Source organism: Theobroma cacao, chromosome 2, assembly GCF_053813885.1.
Source record: "Theobroma cacao isolate CCN51 chromosome 2, ASM5381388v1, whole genome shotgun sequence".
In the NCBI taxonomy this organism is placed as follows: domain Eukaryota; kingdom Viridiplantae; phylum Streptophyta; class Magnoliopsida; order Malvales; family Malvaceae; genus Theobroma; species Theobroma cacao.
The window spans coordinates 36,783,662-36,803,270 of NC_142640.1; the positions used below are offsets into that span (position 1 = coordinate 36,783,662).

The 19,609-nt window shown below is 32.2% G+C and overlaps 1 non-coding gene across 1 annotated transcript; it reads right to left on the reverse strand.

Moving 5' to 3' along the window:
- Nucleotides 1-8,517: 8,517 nt before the first annotated feature.
- Nucleotides 8,518-8,624, reverse strand: LOC148764214 (small nucleolar RNA R71). The gene has a single exon (XR_016024988.1). It is a non-coding gene; the product is annotated as a small nucleolar RNA R71 (small nucleolar RNA).
- Nucleotides 8,625-19,609: the final 10,985 nt, after the last annotated feature.

Genomic DNA, 19,609 nt, shown 5'->3' on the forward strand with positions numbered 1-19,609 from the left:
TTCCACAGTCTAGAAGCATAAGTTATAACTTTGCAATGTTGCATCAACAAACACCCCAAGCCAAGTCATGAGTGATAATTCTATAAAATATAATTATTTTTATCTCAAATTGTTCTTAAAAGCTAGCTAAGTTCTTAAGTTTAGGTTAGAATTTAGCTATTTTTAGTTATTTTCTATTCAGTTTATTTTTATTAAGTTAATTTAATTTTATGTTTATTTATCACAATTTAGTTACTATTTATTAGTTTTTATGTTTTTTGAAGGATTCTAAAGGAATAAGGCTTAATTGGGTGAAGAAAAATGTTTATGGAGTTCAAGCCTTATCCATACTTGTCGTGGTATTTTGAGCATAACTCTAGTTCCAAAATTCCAAAAAATGCAATTCTTGGACCATTGGAAATCTAAGCAATAGCGGTACAACTTTTCTAAAGATCACTTTTACTAGTTCTACCTCGAAGATGGTGAAAATCTCATTGGAAGTTAACAAAGTGTAGTAGTCAACAAGAAAGAGACATGAGATCAATGGAACATTGCGGCTTAGATGAGGTATGCTGCAACGTTGAGCTAGAAAAATTGAAGAATCAAGGCAAAAAAGAGTAGGCTATGAGTTGACTAAGTCCATATTGGGCCCTGTACTTATTCTAAGCCCATATTAAGAGTTTTTAGGCTAAAATAGTTTAGTTTAGGTAGAATGAGGTTAAGCTAGGTTATCAATAGTTAGCTTAAGGGGAAGTTAGCCGCACACATTAATGGGAAAACCCAAGAAATATTCAAGAAGCTAGAGGTTGAGTCTGAAGATTGAAGATCAAGGTTGCAAAAATTTGTTTACTTTCTTCTTCCTTAGCTTTTATTATTCTTGTTACCCTTGATGGCTAAACTTCATATGTTTTTATTTATTTTTGCAATTATGAGTAGTGTCACAGCCCAATTTCAAGGCCATGACCGGCACAATGGCCCAATGGGCTCAACCCACTAAGCCCAAGCAAGCCTTTTTATATAATCTTATACATTAATCCACATTTCTTTAAAATCCACAATTCTTAGTGTTCAAATATAGTTCCTTTGAAAACAATTCATAAAACCCAATCATGCATTCATAATGGCGTCATCAACCATTATATACATACATAGATTAACAAATGAATCTTAATATTTCACATCAAGTATTCATATACACATAATTAGACCTTGACCATCAACGGAGTGACTCTAGGCACGGTTGGTAACATTTAGTGTCATGTTAAACCTACCGAGCAATGGATATCGAGGAGCACCTCATCTTAGGATCCAATCACCTTTAACTCGAGAAACCTAAAACATGAATTTAAAAAATGTGAGTACAAACTCAATGAGTGAACATAGGAAGGGAACAAGCAACGTTAAGGAAAGTTTAGAAATCATGATGCACTTAAGTTCAAAAAAACAATGCAATTTAGTTTAACTCTTATTAAAACCCCTCATTCAAACCCTTAGTTGTTTAGCCACTTGATAACAAACGATCCATGAACCACAAAGAAGTTGAAAAGTGTAAACTTTAGTAGAATTCAAGCAAGTCAAGCATAATTGATTGACTCTCACCGCAGCGAAAAGGCATTCTCGCTGCAACAAAATTCTGGCCAGATAAAATCCAAGGGGCTTTCATTGCCACCGGGAAAATCCACTCATGCCACATTGCACATTAAATTGAACACATTGACAATACTCAAGTTTTCAACAGTTAATGCAATTACATATTAAATCCAAACATCTCTTTATAGTAAATATATATATAAGCACATACACCACCAGCTCACCCAGCTCATGTACATCCCCCCACACGTGCACATAGTCGGACACCTCGTCTCACCCAACTCATGTGCATCCCCCAACATCGTGCACATAGCCGGAGTCATCTTGTGCATCGCCCCACAGAGTGCACAGCTAATGCCATCGTGTGCATCCCCCCATATCGTGCACACGGGCAATATCACCATCCATTTCCCTCACCACCGTCATCACCGGCAGGTGCACACTTACCCCACACACGCACGGTTGCATTTTGTCACACAATGTACCATTTATGACATAGTATATATATAAATATATATCAATATTATGCAGAAACATATGGATTCAGCACACTATCCATTTCATAACATAAAACATTTCATAAAGGCTTGTTCCCATGCGAGTTTTTTGAAGAAAAACCAATAAAATGTTTTAGGGGATTCAATCAAACATAAATGTGTATATCCCAAAATATTTTGATGCAAGTTCACTCACATTACGATAGCAGGACATTACATCGCTATTTGTTCGGAGGTGTATCTAGCTATTCCTACTTGTCAGTCGCTCGTTATTTCCCTCAGTACACCACCACTGTACTCTAACTTTACCTTTGCACTTCCTAGCAACCATACAAATGCAATACCTCTAGTGTACATCATTCCTACTTTTCTTTTTCCTTCCATCATGAATCCTTATTCAACTAACTTATATCTTAACACATTTTTACCAAAGTTGCCTTTATCCTTTACTTGCGTAATTCTTTAGATTATAGATACCGACAACTTGTTTATAACTCTAACACATATATTAACCTTGTTTAAGGATATTTATCAAGTTTAACCATCATTTCCACAACAATTAGCTAACATATGGCAGTAACTACAAATTTACTTCCATCAAACACTCTCTAAGTTTACATGTAACACTATTCTCATTTACATGTTGCCACCAAGTATAACATCAATATCCATTCATACGCACCAACATCCATAACCCTTTTAAGCTTTTCCTAACAACACATATATCCACACAATTCATTTTTTTTCCAAATTTTAAATTAATATAATTACCTTCCAATCATACCCATGACACCACAATAACACTACATATTGCACACAATTATTCTCACCATAGAAAACCAATCATAGGCTTTAAATTATAACATGAAGCTTACCACTTAGTTTTATCTTGGATTTCACCCAACAAAATTCATAATTCCCTCACACCCATGGCCACCATAGCTGCCGCAAAATGTGTCAAGCCCAGCTCTATTATATACTTGTCATGTCATTCATGTACTTGATAGCATGTCTGAATACTTAGATGCCTCGAAAAATCGTTAGAAGTCAGTATCATACCTAATGGTACAATTAAGTCGATTAAAACCTTGAACTAGTCCAAATATAGATTTTAGAATGTAGTTGAGAGTTATTAAACCTTAGAATGTCTTAAAATGGTGATTCAAAGTTCAAGGATTAATTTTGAATCCAATCGAGAATTTTTATAACGTAGGGGCAAAATGGTTATTTTGCCACTCGAAGGAAAAAATTGGAATGTTGGATGAGATTTTTGACCAAGTTTGACTATTTGGAGCATAATTTGAAAATGAGAAGTGAAAAAAATTTCAATTCTGACATTTTTTCGAGCATAAGGGCAAACCGGTCATTCCACGTGTTCATGAGGACGTAATTGGAATTTTTGAAATTTTATACCATCGTGACACTTGTCAAGCCCATGAATTTCACCTATTATCTTTTTTATACTTTGGATAATTAAGGTATTATATGTGGTGGTAAGAAAATGCTTAATAGTTAAGTTTTAACCATAAACCATTCACACGTTGACACGTGTCAAGCTTTAATTCTTTTATAATTTTCTTTATAATCCAACATAAACCTCTCCCAATTCTTCTTTCATTGTCGTGCAAGACAAAAGGGGGAAAGAATAGAAACAACCCTTGAGGAAGAAAATTCAAGAAAAATTCATCGGTTACCGAAAAACGAAGCGATCTGAGGTAAGATTTCACGATTTTAGCTTAAGATTCACCTCTCCCATGCTTTCTTTTTCATTTTTATGGTTGAAACCTAAACTTTCATGAAGGAAGTCATGTTGGCCGAATCAAGGGGGGGAGGTTTTGATGATGATTTTTGTTAGATTTCATGCTATCTAGGTGTTTTTAGTTGTTTTGTGATATTCAGTATGAAAAATAAGCAAGAAAACCACATGTCCTTCACTAAACCCTCCTTGGCCGAATTTGATAGGGGAAATATTGATGATGAATTTTGTTATATTTCATATTATTTAGCTCGTATTTGATGATTTATGGTGTCGAATATATACAATGGTTATCGAAAAATATAATGCCTTTAGTAAACGACTTGAATGACACTGAGAAAATCATTGTAAATGACTTGAATTTGATTTCTAATGATATATACGAACTTATTGGACTATGTTGACACTAATTAGCACGTTAGTTCTGAATCGAAATGAGTTTCGGATGTGATCATTTAAGTCACAATCAAGTTCATTGAGATACTTTGAGTGTATTTGGAGTACCGAAAGTGCAATGAATCTATTTGGAGTTGAATCGGATGTTTTGGCTAATTAAACAGTGTATAGTGCGAGTTAGATCGAATACCATTTCAGTCCACTAACAATTGAACCTACGTAGAACACCATCTTTAAGTGATTATTCGAACATTTCTCATTCAATTTCATGCATTCATATAGAGCATGGAATAGTTTTATAATAGTTTGGCATAAATGTATTGAATTACTTGTTGTGTATTAGGTATAGGAGGTGAGCCCTCTGGTTAGGGTAAGGATATCGTACCCAAGGACCAAGAGTGGGAGTACTCCCGTTATGGTGAGTAAACAGACTATCATCTTAACTATCTAAAGTAGTTTATACTCATTTTTATGATTTTAAAGAATAATGAACTTAAATTGTAAACTATTATGTTTTATAACTAAAGTGTTGATTAAATGAAATGAGATTCATAATTTGGTTTGAAATTGAATCCTGGTTTTGAAAATTGAGTAAGCGGAGACTATATACTTGTGTTATATAAATGTTTTGACTATTGTTAGTTATGCCGACCCTGCTTTGTAATAAATGTATCGACATAACGGGATTTGTAATTGACATGTGGTTTGAATTGATGGCTTATGACAATGTGATAGCAGGAATGGCTGGATTTGTGTTTGTGTGGAATATATGAACTATTTTGTTTTACCTTGATAGGCTGGATAATATCATATTAGCCATGTCATACTGCCAAAATTTTTATTGATTTGGTGGGGTAATTGATTAGCTTACTGCAGTGGGCGGGTTTTCGTGGACCGGCCTATTAGAGGGGCACCGTAAACCCTGTCATATTTTACCTTAGTATGAGAGGCGCGAAAGGCATCTCTTAAGGTAGTTTAAAGTTCAGTTCACGTCGAACCACCACGTGAGGGTGAAACTCAACCAACGCCAAGGAACGGCTATGTTTTAAACGTAAAAACATGTTTTATGTGTATATGTTATTTTAACAGCCTTGGCGGACTCAGTTGGATGCCCTGTGCAAGGTGTCACCGAGTACAAGTTTTGGCACGAGCCAAGTTTTTAAGAGAGTCATAAGCCTTCTTGATTTTTTTTTATGAAATGTAACTATTTTATATGGGTTGAAATGAGTTTTAATGTTATGAATCATATTATGATGAGATGTTTTAATTATCTCCATTTACTCGGCTTTAGATGTTATAGATGATCTTTGCTTACTCATTGGGTTTATAAGAAACTCACCACCTTTCTTTCACCCATTTCAGGCTTAGGGCAGTCAGTAGACCATCGATTTTGTGGAGGGTTTGCTATTGGATTCGCACATTTAGAAATCGTAGGTTTATAGTCGTGTTTATTTTTGTTATTTTGGGGCTCACATGTCATTGTAGAATATTTTTGTATACATTGGCGCAATGTGCTATTATATATACGAATTTATTTGGTTATTACTTTCATTAACTGTTTACGTAGAATTTTATAAATATTGTTTTATATGAAAATGGAATATTTTATTCAATATTTTTTTTTAGTTTGATTAGCTATAATTTCACTTTAAATGGATGATTTAGATACCTGAATTTATTTTTAGATATGAAATGTATATTTTTCATTTATATATTATAGTTTTAGCAGGTTTCAAAAATTTCAGGTAAAATGACCAAAATATCCCTGTGTGGTAGAAATTACTTTTTGATTAACTTTGATTTGAAAATAGTCTATATTCCTTTAAAATATAATATTTAGTAGCTGTTGCTCACAAGGGAGGTGGAAAAATAATGCTAGAGCCTTGCGAGGTTTCGGTTGACATTTCAGATAAGGTATGTCTATCGAGACATTGCGATGGTTGTCAAGGGCTCGAAGAGAGTACCAGGTCATGACAAAATGATTCACTCATTATTTTTCCAAGGATTTAACCAACCATGAACTTAAAACACAAAATCTTTACTTTAGCTTACTTGAATTACAAAACCAAGCTTTTTCTTCCTTTCTCTCTTTTTCTTTCTTCTTCTCCTAGGGTTTACATGTGTTGGAAAATGGGGTTAAAAACTTCAGGTTTAGTGCTCAAGAAGTTTGGAGAAGAAAAAATTAAGAAAAGAAAGGAAATGAGAAGAAACAAGGAAAATCACATGAAAAAAATTGATTTTCATGAACTTCACATGAAAATGGCGTTGGAAGCTTCAAGAAGGAGAAGAAAATATCTTGCTGGAGGAGATAAGAACAGTTTTGGGCTGATAAAGATGAGAGTCAAAGCTTCCTTTGGAAGCTTTGACCAAGCTTTGTGTAAAATTACTGTTTTCCCCTTCAAGTTTCTTCCCTTTTTAATTTAGTCCTCCCAACACTCATTTAACTCCAAATTCCTTCTATTATCTTCTTCTGCACATGTACAAACAAAGTATAAAGTTTATACTCCAACGTGGTATCCCCATAATATTTAAAATATTTATTTACCCGCGCTACCTTTACTTAATAAAGACACGAGGCCCCATTAACGTCATTTTTCTCCAAAATTTTTCTCATTCTTCTTCTCCCCCACTTAGATTGACCATACACTCCTCCTTCATGGAAAATTTTGACACTAAATAAAATATTAATATTTTAATATTATTTTATTCTAAAAATTTCCTCTTGTCTCCTCTTGTCTCCTTAGTACCCAAAATACCTTATTATGCGTCAATTCACTTTCGAATCACTTTTTATCTCGTAAATTCTTTCTCGATAAAAATATTATTATTTCCTTGCATGCGAAATATTTTATTCTAAATTATTCCTTTCATCTTTCATCACTTCTAAACATTATAATTAACCTCAATTGGCGTCCGATAAGCTTTATTAGTCACCATATCAAAGTACAGGGCATTACAAGTAGCTAAATTCCTTTTTCTTGGATTGCAATTGAACTCACATGTAGTTTAAATTTTTAATCTCTTTCTAGCTTATTTTCAATGGGATAGAATTGTTTATTCCAATTTGTTCTTAATGCTTTTTAATTGCCTGATCACCAATTAAATTGATTTAGAAACCTAAACATAACTTGGGAAAAGGAGATTAGTGCAGGATAAAATTGGAATAACATACAATCATATTTATTTGATTGAATGAATAAATTGATTTGCATATAGGATAAGAATATACTTATATGCAATATGTAGCCAATATTAGAGCCTAAACTTAATCAGTCTTTTTTAATTTGAATTCACATAGGAATATAAAAGACTCGAAAGAGGATTATAAATAATTGAAGACTCTAGGTTAGGAACTCAACCATTGGATTAAATTAAGAAAGAAAGCTAAGATTTAGATGAAGTGTGAGAGATATTGTAATGTTAGGCTTTTCCAAGTTGATTTTTATTCCATTATATTTTTGCTTAGATTTTTATTTAGTGTTAATTAGTTTCGTTTTAGTTGATTAATTAGTTATCCAAATTTTAATTGTTTGAATAAAACTAAACTATTTTAATTTTAATACTTAATGAATTTTTAGAACAATTCTTTGAGGGATCGATACTCTAATATACTATCTCTTCGATACATGTACTTGAACAGGCAGAATTTAACTAACAAATTTTTGGCATCGTTGCCAGGGAATTATTTTCTAGAATTTTTACTAATACTAATACCAAGCAAATTTAGTCTTAAGTCATACTTTATTTATTTATTTTTCTTGTTTCAAGAATCTTTGGACGTTGTATGAAAAGGAGAAACTTGAGTCTTGTTCCTTTTGATCCAAAGATGGAAGGAACTTTTAGAAGACTTTGAAGGGAAAATTTGCAAGTTCAAACTCTAAGCCAAACAACGACTGAAGATAATAATGCTGGCATTCAAATTATTGAAGAGAACAAAGCTCTGTGGGATTATGATGTTCCCCTTTTGCAAGGCTTGCATCAAAGCATTAGAAAACTTCCTATCAATGGAAATAATTTTGAGATTAAGCCTACTTACATTCAAATGATTCAGTCTTTAGTTCAGTTTGGTGGGTTACCTAGTACTGATCCCAATTCCCATCTTGTTAATTTCTTTGAAATTTGTGACACTTTCAAATATAATGGGGTGATTGATGATGATATTAGACTTATACACTTTTCTTTTTCATTGAGAGATAAGGCAAAGCGTTGTTTGAATTCACTGCCCACTAGATCTATTACTACATGGGAAGACTTGGCTCAAAAATTCTTAGCAAAATTTTTCCACCTGTAAAGACTGTAAAGTTGAGGAATGATATAACTTTTTTTGCACAATTTGTTGGCGAATCATTATATGAGGCTTGGGAATGATTTAAAGATTTGCTTAGAAGATGTCCACATCATGGGCTTCCTCAATGGCTTTAAGTTTAGACATTCTATAATGGGTTTGTCAGTTTAATCAGATCTACAATTGATGTCGTTGCTGGTGGGGCATTGATAGGTAAAAATCCTATTGAAGCCTATAATTTGTTGGAAGATATGGCATCCAATAATTACCAATGGCTTTCAGAAAGATTTGATTCTAGAAAAGCTACTAGTGTTTATGAGATTGATGCACTAAATGCTTTGACTACACAAGTAGCTGCATTAACAAAAAGATTTGACACAATGGGAGTTAATGCTGTCCAAAACTCCGTGATAACTTGTGATTTTTTGTCAAGGTAGCCATTCAAGTGATCAATGTCCATCTAATTTTGAATCAGTTAAGTTCGTTGGGAACTTTAATAAGCAACAAACTAACCCATACTCCAATACCTATAATCCTGGTTGGAGGAACCATCGAAACTTCTCATGGGATAATAATAAACTAGGACCTTCAAATCCAAGGCTAAATAATCCTCCTAGCTTTCCACCACAACCAAAACCTCTTGTCCTTGAGAAAAAGCCTACTATGGAGCAGATGTTCATGCAATTCATGACAAAGATTGATGCCTACATGACAAAGAATGATGCCATCATTCAGAATCAAGCAGCATCAATTCGCAATCTTAAGATTCAAACTGAACAACTTGTTAGTTCCATCAATAATAGACCCTAAGGTGCCTTACCGAGTGACACTCAAGTCAATCCCAAGGGTAAGGAACAATGCAATGCAATTACCCTCAAGAGTGGAAAAGAAGTTGAAGGGGTGAGTGACAAATCAATTGAATCTTCAAAATAGTTTGTGGATGATGAAGAGATAATTGTTGCTATAAAACTTGAAGCTGAAAAGAAAGATAATGGGAAAGCTAAAAACCAAGTGAAGTCCCAAGTAAATTATCCTCCACCACCTTTCCCACAAAGGTTACAAAAGCAAATGCTTGATAAATAGTTTGAGAAATTTCTCAATGTCTTTAAGAAGCTCCACATAAATATTCCTTTTACTAAATCTTTTGAAAACATGCCAAAATATGTCAAATTCTTGAAAGACATCTCAACCAAGAATAAGAAACTAGAAGAAACAGTTGCACTAACTAAAATGTGCAGTGCTATAATTCAAAACAAGCTTCCACCAAGGCTTAAAGAACCAAGGAATTTTCCTATCCCTTATACTATTAGTAAATTTAAATTTTCTAAAGCTTTGTGTGATTTAGGTGTCGATGTTTCAATTATGCCTTTATCAATTATTGAGAAAGTTAGACTTAATGAGATACATCCTACTATAGTTTCTTTGCAATTAGCAAACAAGATAATTAGCTACCCTGTTGGGATTATTAAGGATGTGTTGGTTAAAGTTGGGCATCTTTACATTTCGGTGGACTTCATTGTACTTGAGATGTAAGAGTATGTGGAAATTTCTTTAATTTTGGGATGACCAATCCTGGCTACTCTAGGCACAATCATTGATGTAAGTGAAGGCAAGATAACTTTTAAAGTTGGAGAAGAGGTAGTCGAGTTTAATATTTTCAATGCAATCAATTATCCATATACAAATAGTTGTTATAGAGTGGAGTTAGTTGATGAGGCAAAAGTGAACCTATTTCTCCATTTACAAGTGACCAAGCACCAATCTTTGAGTTTAAGCTACCACCTCCGCATATTAGACCCAAGCAGTTGTCAGAAGAGAATCCTCCATGGCCATCTAATTGTCCTTTTAAGGTTGGACAACAAGAATGTTACTTTCTCGATCATACTTTAAGCTTTTCCTAGGGAAATGTAAAGCAAGATGTATGGGTCCTTTTAATGTGGTAAAGCTTATCCTTGTGGAATAATAGAAATTGGTAGTGAGGACACGACACATTCACAGTTAATGGACTAAGTCTTAAGTCGTATTTTAAGGATGAAGAACAACAAAAGAGGGTGTTATAATCAAGCTAGTGACTATAAACAAGCATTTCTTGGGCAGCAACCCAAGCTTTCTAACTTAATTTACTTACTTTAATTTATTTTCTTTTATTCATTTATTATTTATTATCAATAATTATTGAATTTTTTTATATATTTTCCTTTTTTGCAAGTTCCCCCTTTCCTAAAGAAAAGGCAAGAGTGTCACGGCGCCTCAATGTCAAGAGGATGCTAATTCACAGTGCACAAGAGTGCTATAGCACTCAAACTTGGCATGATGTGGGGGCATAAATCTCTGCAATGCTGTGGTAACTAAAGGATGTGCCACTGCTCCCAACCAGCCTTTGAAAGAAAAAAAGACAAAAAAAAATCATAAACCATAAATACCCCTCTTCCATTCTCCTCTTTTTCATTAGCCACCTGTTTTCTTTCTCTAAAAACATTTTCTCCACCTTCTTTATACAATTTCTTCTTCAAATCCTAACCAAACTTCTCTTGGCCTTCAACTATTCAATAGTTGGTCTTGACTACTCAAGTAAGTACACTTTCTTACACTAGTGATTTTTAAGATATCGTGCTTTGTGATATTATGGATTATAGGATTTCTACTACTTAAATTGATAAGTTCCTGGGGATTAATTGTTTAAATATTTATTTAGAGTTTGATTTATTGAATATGGCACCGAAAAGAGCCACTGCTAGTAGGTTTTATGATAAGATTAGATTTATTTCTCCTAATGCTAAAAAGGGATATAATGAGGAGGTAGTTTATAAAACTCTAGTGCCTGTGAGAGGATTTGATGTTAGTAAAAGTTAATTTCTAGATGTTCATGTAATTATTCTTGCTAGGCAGTGGACCACATTTTGCAAACAACCTCTTGTAGCTATGGTGCCTTTAGTTAGAGAAATTTATACTAATGCAAAGGAGCATCACAATGGATTTGTTCTTGTTCATGGTAAATTTTTGCATTTTACTTTTGATGCTATTAATGCTTATTTTGAAATTCCTACTGATTTGATTGATGAATATTTTACTTTGGAGCAAGATTATGAGGAGATAATTAATTACTTGTGTAAAGGTAAGGGGAAGTGTAAATTATTTAAAAGATTGCCTGTGTCCTTTAAAAGCAACAAGCTTCATGGTGCCTACAAATGTTGGTTTTATTTTATTATTGCTAGATTGCTTCAAGTTAAGCATGTGAGTGATATCACTAGGGATCGAGTTGTCTTCCTTTATTGTGTTTTGACTAGTAAAGCAATTAATATTAGACGTTTGATCTACCTCAATATTTTTAAATCTACTAATACTCCTTGTGAGGGTATCTAGTTTCCCTCTTTGATTACGAAATTATGTAAGTGAGGTGGTGTGGAACATGGTTCTAGGGAAAAGTTTCTTTATCGTAAGGGTTTAATTAATGATGGAATAATGGAAAAATTTATGCAACAAGTGTCTTCAACTGCTGTAGGTAGTTCATCAATAGCAAGACCCAAAGCATCACTTCCTCAAGTGTTGTCTATGGCACCAAGGATGGAGAGACTTGAAACTCACATGGCCCATCATTCACAGTGCTTTAATGTGATTGAACAAATGATAAGAGCTTATGCAGAACATATAGACATGAATATCGACACTTTCCTTATGTTGCCTGGTGATCCTACAATTGTTGGAGCTGATGATGAGAAGAAGGAGGATATCTAGACCATTTTACTAATGTGGCAGCTTTGAAATGAGAGTTTTCATTTTTTTTTCTTTTTGTTGTTTTTTTTCTTCAAACATTGAGGACAATGTTTAGCTTTAAATTTAGGGGGTGTCTTTATTTATTTTAAAGTTATTGTTGTTTATTTATCTTTATTTGTTTATCTTTCTTTTTTCATTCTGCATGTTTATTTAGCTTTTACAATTAAAAAATGTAAAAAATGGAGATAAGTTGATACTTTGTTTATAATTTTCATTGCCCTAGGATGATGTTTTGATTATTTCATGGCTTTAGCTTTTAGGAGAATATGGGTATGATTTCAATTGTGTTGATATTCTTGTGATAGCTTCATTGTAGAATGTGACTTCTAATAATTTGAGCACTATATTTTTTACTTAGAATTATCATGTGATTTAGGAAAAGTTTTGGTTAATAAAAGTATAGTGAAGTTAAGGATTTTAGAATTTGCTCGATGCTCTCTTAAGGCAAAATCTTAGATAACATTTAGGATATGAGATGATTTAGGCCATCTTTGGACCATTTGAGACTTTTCGAGCCTACCTTGATATATATATATATATATATATATATCCCTGATAACTCCTTTTGAGCCTATTTTTCCTTTACTTTGTAACCACATATTAGCCTAAGCCTTTTTATTTATTTCCAATTTTGAACCTTTCACCCTTAAGTATTTTGATTTTTCTAGGAAATATCTTGAGCTTAAACTTAAATCGAGGGAGAAAGGTGGATTGTAAAAAAAAAAAAGAAAAAAAAAAGGTTAAAAGGTGAGAGGTGTTAGAAATTTACCCTTTGTTCATAATTGTCAAAAATAAGTTCAGGGTGTAAAAAAAAGAAATAAAGTGTGTTGCTCAAAAGAAGGTTTACTTCAAGTTTGGGCATGCTACAAAAAAATATATTTTGAGTTCTTTATAGGTTTGATTAAGTGCTCAAGGTGAATTTGAGCCTAAATATATCTTTTATCATACCTTGACCCAAACCTTACATTACAAGCCTAATAAAGACCTATTAATCCTTGAATAAGTATTAGTCTACATTAGTGGACAGAGAGATGGAAAGTAAACTTATGGGATTCTAATACTAATCTATACTTGGAATTAGTATAAACCAATCTGAATTGCATAATATTCTTTGTAAGAGATTATTCACACACATAAGAAGTCCATTGGAAAGTGAGCTTTTATTTGAATTGATGCATGAATTTGAAGATTATCTGTACTTTACCTTAAGTTGGAATTATGAGATAATTTTTGAGAAAAAGTTGGGAAATCATAACTTGGTGAATTTTTTTCTCTTGAAAGGTTTTTTTATTAAGCTTTTTTGTTTTCTTTGTTTTCTTTTCTTTTGCTCGGGGACTAGCAAAATCTTAAGTTTGGGGGTGTGATAATTCTATAAAATAGAATTCTTTTTGTCTCAAATAGTTCTTTAAAGTTAGCTAAGTTCTTGAGTTTATGTTATAATCTAGTTACTTTTTGTTATTTTTCTATTCAGTTTATTTTTATTAAGTTAGTTTCATTTTATGTTTATTTATCTTAATTTAGTTATTGCTTATTAGTTTTTATGTTTTTGCAAGATTGTAGAAGAATAAGGCTTAATTCGTTGAAGAAAGGTGTTTAAGGAGTTTAGGCCCTGTTCATATATATCATGGTATTTTGAGCATAACTTTCGCTCCAGAACTCCAAATGATGCGATTCTTAAAACATTGGAAAGGTAAGAGATAGAACTATAACTTCATGCAAATCACTTTACCTAGTTCTGCATTAACAATAGAGTAAATTGCGTTTAAAATTAACAAAGTGTGGCAATTGATAAAAAGAAGTCATCAGATCAATGGAGCACCGCCGCTTAGATGGGGTATGCCGCGACGTCGAGCTAGAAAAATTGAAGAAAAAGGGTAGAAAAGAGTAGGCTACAGGTTGACTAAGTCCTTCTTCAACCCTCTACTTATTCGAAGCCCATATTAAGAGTTTTTAGACTAAAATAATTTAATTTAGGTAGAATTAAGTTAAGTTAGGTTATAAGTAGTTAGCTTAAGAGGAAGTTAGCAGCACACATTAAGGATAAAATCCCAAGAGAGATTCAAGAAGCTAAAGGTTGAGGCTAAAGATTGAAGATGAAGGCTGCAAAAATTTGTTTACTTTCTTCTTCCTTAGATTTTACTATTCTTGTTACTCTTGATGGCTAAAGTTCATATTTTTTTATTTATTTTTGCAATTATAAGTAGCTAAATTCCTTTTTCTAGGATTGCAATTGAACTCACATGTAGTTTAAATTTTAAATCTTTTTCTAGCTTTTTTTCAAAGGGATAGAATGGTTTATTCCAATTTGTTCTTAGAGCTTTTTAATTGCCTAATCACTAATTAAATTGATCTAAAAACCTAAACATAACTTAGGAAAGGGAGTTAATGTAGGCTAAAATTGGAATAGCATATGATGTATAAGATAAGAATATGCTTATATGCAATATGTAGTCAGTAATAAAGCTTAAACTTAATGAGTCTATTTTTATTTTAATTCATGTAGGAATATAGTGTTTTGGGTCAAGTAAATATTTTTATAAGAGACTCAAGAAAACATTATAAATAATTGAGGACTCTAGGTTAGCAATTCAACCCATTGGATTAAGTTAAGAGAGAGAGGTAAGATTATATGAAGTGCAAAGGATATTGTAATCCTAGACTTTTCTAAGTTGATTTTCATTCCATTATACTTTTGCTTAGATTTTTTTTAATGTTACTTAGTTTAGTTTTATTTGATTAATTAGTTATTCAAATTTTAATTGTTTGAATAAAACTAAATTGTTTTAATTTTAGTACTTAGTAAATTTTTAGAACAACTCTCTAAGGGATCGATACTCTACTTACTAATATACTATCTGGTCAATATGTATACTTGCATAGATAAAATTTAACTAAAGCCCACAGAAGGGCCAAATCCCTTCTATACCACTCAACAAAAGCAAAAATCCCATTAAGATAGATTGAATCGACTAACCCCATCCCAGTCTATTAGAGGCCTCATAGTACACCATATATTTGCCCACACCCTACAGTAGGCTTGATTTTTAATTCTTTCTTGTTAATATTAATACCAAGCATTCCTAATCTTACTTGAAACTTTTCTTTTTATTTCAAAAACTTTTGATTGAGGTGATGAACTATCAATGGCCATCTGAACAATTTGTTCCAAGAAGGGTTGCTAGTGATTATGCATTGGATGTAATCAGTGTTTTAGCGACCCAAGTAGATGCTTTGTCTCAGAAAATTAATGCTTAGGGTGATAATTTTTTTTTAAAGTGCTTTTGTGACATGTGTGCTTTGTGGAGATAGGCATTCAAGTGATTGTTGTCCAGCCTATTCGAATCAGTGCAATTTGATAGAAGCTTCAATAGGCAACAAAATAAGTCATACTCCAACAATTACAACTCAGGGTGGAATCACAAAAATCTTTCATGGAGTAATGATCATGATCTTACATATTCATCATAGCCTATTTTCCATAATGGTTTTCAATCACAAGTTAAGCTACTATGCTAGATAAAAAGCCTTCAATAGAGGATATGTTCATGCAATTCATGACAAAGACTAATGCCTTCATGACAAAGATAGATGCCTTCATGACAAAGATAGATGCCTTCAAGACAAAGATTGATGCCATCATTCAAAGTCAAGCAGAATCAATCTGAAATCTTGAGACACAAGCGCATTAACTAGTTAGTGCCATCATCAACAGACCTCAAGATGATGGAGATAAAGTAGATCAAGGAAATACTTCCAGCAATCAAGTTCAAGATGAAGAAATTAAGCAAGAAGAAGAAAGATCTATAACACCACAAGTCAAGCCATATGTGCCTCCCATTCTTTTTCTATATACAGTTGATGAGTTACTTGAGAGGTTATAGCAAAAGCACATTATTCAAGAAGAACTCAATTTGAGAAGTTGGATAAAAGTCAGCCTATTCCACCACCTTAGGTTAAGCAAGCATCAAATCTTGAGTTAAAGGCATTACACCCTCATTTTATGAGGAGGCTACTTCCACACCTCAAGCTTTTTTCCATGTAAACTCAAACCTCAACCAAAGTCAAACTTTTGACTATAAAGAAGCGCTTCTTGGGAGGCAACCTAAGCTTTCGAAACTCTTATTTGTTAATTATTTTTATTTTATTTATTTATTTATTTTTATTAATCTCTATTTTTTTCAATAAAAAAAATTCTCCTACAATTGACAATGAGGATGATGAGGACGAAGGTGATGACTAGCACTTCACCAAATTCATCCAACCTTCAGGAGAGTATTCTTTACCTTTCCTTTATTTTTTCTAACATTGAGGATAATGTTTAGTTTAAGTTTGGGGGGGTGAATTTATTTTTCTAGTGGTAAACATTTTGTGGAAGTTTTAGATTTAATTTTATTTACATGATTATCCAAATTTATACGTAATTTAGGATTAGTTGGTAAATGAATTTATTTCTTGTTTGAATTTTAGGATTCTAGAGTAAAGTTGTGCTAATTGTTTCTATGATTTCTCTATCCAATGATGATAACTAGTTGTCTTAAATTCTTAACTTTTGGTGAATAAGGTTTTTGTTTGGATTGATGATAAATGCTTTTGTTAAGTATCATTGTTAAGATGTAATTTCCATAATTTGAGCATTATATCTTTTACTTTGAATTATTTTGAATATCTAGATAAGGTTTATATTGATGTAAATTTTAGATTACATCATGAATTCTAGAATTTGCTTGATTTTCTCTCGAGGTGAAATCCTAGGCAATACTTAGTTAGGGAGATGATTTAGGCCATCTTTGGACCGTTTGAGCCTAAAAAGCTAACATGGTTAAATGTTTATTCCTTGTTTACCCCTTTGAGCCTAATTTCCCTTTTCTTTGTTTAACTACATAATAATTGAGTCTAACCTTAAAATTAAATTTCCAATTTTGCAACCCTCACTCCTAAGCATGTATATTGTTTTAGGAAATTTAAATTGAGCTGAATGTTGAAAAAGGTTGAAAGGTGATGTTGATAAGAAAAAAAAAAGTTCAAAATATGGAAAAGAACCCCATTACCTACAATACAAAGAAAATAAGTTTGAGGGTGTGAAATTGTGAAAAAAAATGTGTTGAAGAAAAAAGAAAAAAAGAAAAGTTCAAATGTGGAAGAAAAAGTGTACTAGGGGAAGGAAAATAGAACTCTATAGATAGGTTCTAGAATAATTGTGTGCTTAGGGTGATTTGAGCCACATTAATATCCTTTATCATGCTTTGAACCTAGCCATACATTACAAGCTTATTAAAGTCCTATTGATCCCTAGCTTGGTGTTAGTCTACATTAGTGGAGAGAGAGATGAAAAGTAAACATATGGAGTTCTAATACTAATTTGAAATTTGTGGTTGCATAAACTAATCCGGATATAATGATATTCTTGGTAAAAGACTACACACACACAAAAATCCATTCAAGAATGTGCTTGCATTGGAATTGAAACATGAATTTGAATGAGGCTTATATTTTTCCTTAGGTTAATGTTTGATAGACATACTTTTGAGGAAATTATGTGGAACCATTGAGTTGGTGCGCTTTATCTCTAGTCGTAATAATAACAGAAGTAGTAGTAGTAGTAGTAGTAGGAGTAGTAACTATATTTATTTTAGTTTTCTTTAACTGAATTTGATTTTCGTAAGTTAGGTTTTTTTCTATATTTTGCTTGAAGACTAGCAAAATATTAAGTTTGGGGGTGTGATAACTCTATGATATAGAGTTATTTGAGCTTAATTTTAATAGTAATTTAGCTTAGTTCTTGTAATAATGCATAGAAATTAGAAGGTTTTATTTAATTATTTTAAATTAGTTAGTTTAGGTTACTCAATCTAATCTTAGTTGATTTTATGCTTAATTTAAGTGTCAATATGGTTAAGATACGTTGTTATTGATTTATTTGTGCTTTTGTAGGTATTTGACGAATGAAGAATTTTAGTGAAAAAATGAGAGCAATTTTGAGGTGCAGACTTCCACTTATGTTTGATATATTTAAATTATTTATTTTATTCTATTCTTAATGCTTATAATTGCCTAATCACCAATTAGATTGAATTGAAAACTTAGGTTAAACCTTGACGAAGGAGATTTAGGTAGATCTTGAATAGAATAGAGTATGATCGAATGCACTTAGTTCATTAGGTGGTTTGATTTGCATATAGGGTCGACATACACTTATAAGCCATATGTAGCCAAAATTAAAGCACAAACTTAATGAATCTTTCTTCAATTTAATTTGCATAGACATAAAGTAAATTAATTAGGAGAGGTATTTTTATAAGAAACTCGATAGAGACTTATAAATAATTTAGGACTCTAAGTTAGCAATTTAATCCATTAAACTAAGTTAAGAGAGAGAGACAATATTCAGATGAAGTATTGAGGGATATCATAATCTTAGGTCTGGTAGTTGATTGAAGTTTTAGTTTAGTAGTTTTAAGTTTTCTTTTTAATAATTTTAAAATTTGGTTGTTTGAATAAAATTAGGTTGTGTTATGATTTTAGTAGTTAACAATAGGAATTAAACAATTCTCTGTGAGAACGATACTTTACTTCATTACTATATTACTTGTTAACGATACGTGCACTTGCGTGAGTCAGGCGGGCGACCCAGGTTCGATCCCTGGCAACAGTGCCAAAAACTTCTTGTTAATTTCTCACGCAAGTGCACGTATCATTAACAAGTAATATAGTAATGAAGTAGACTATCGTTCCCACAGAGAATTGTTTAATTCTTACAATTAACCACTAAAATTATAACACCATAATTTTGTCCAAACAATTAAAATAAAAAAAATTAAAACTAATAAACTGAAACTAAAATTAAATAGTACAAAAAACTCACTTAAATACCAAACCTGAGATTACAATATCCCTCAATACTTCATCCGATTATTGTCTCTCTCTCTTAACTTAGTTTAATGGATTAAGTTGCTAACTTAGAGTCCTAAATTATTTACAAGTCTTTATCTAGTTTCTCATAAAAATACCTCTTTCAATTAATTTACTATATGTCTATGCAAATTAAATTGAAGAAAGATTCATTAAGTTTGTGTTCTAATCTTGGCTACATATGGCTTATAAGTGTATGTCTACCCTATATGCAAATCAAACCTCCTAATTAACTAAGTGCATTCGATCATACGCTATACTATTCAAGGTTTACCTAAATCTCTTTGGTCAAGGTTTAAACTAGGTTTCCAATTCAATCTAATTGGTGATCAAGCAATTAGAAGCATTAAGAACAGAAGAAAATAAACAACTTAAATCTATCAAACATAAGTAAAAGAGAGATAAATAATTCAGACTACATAT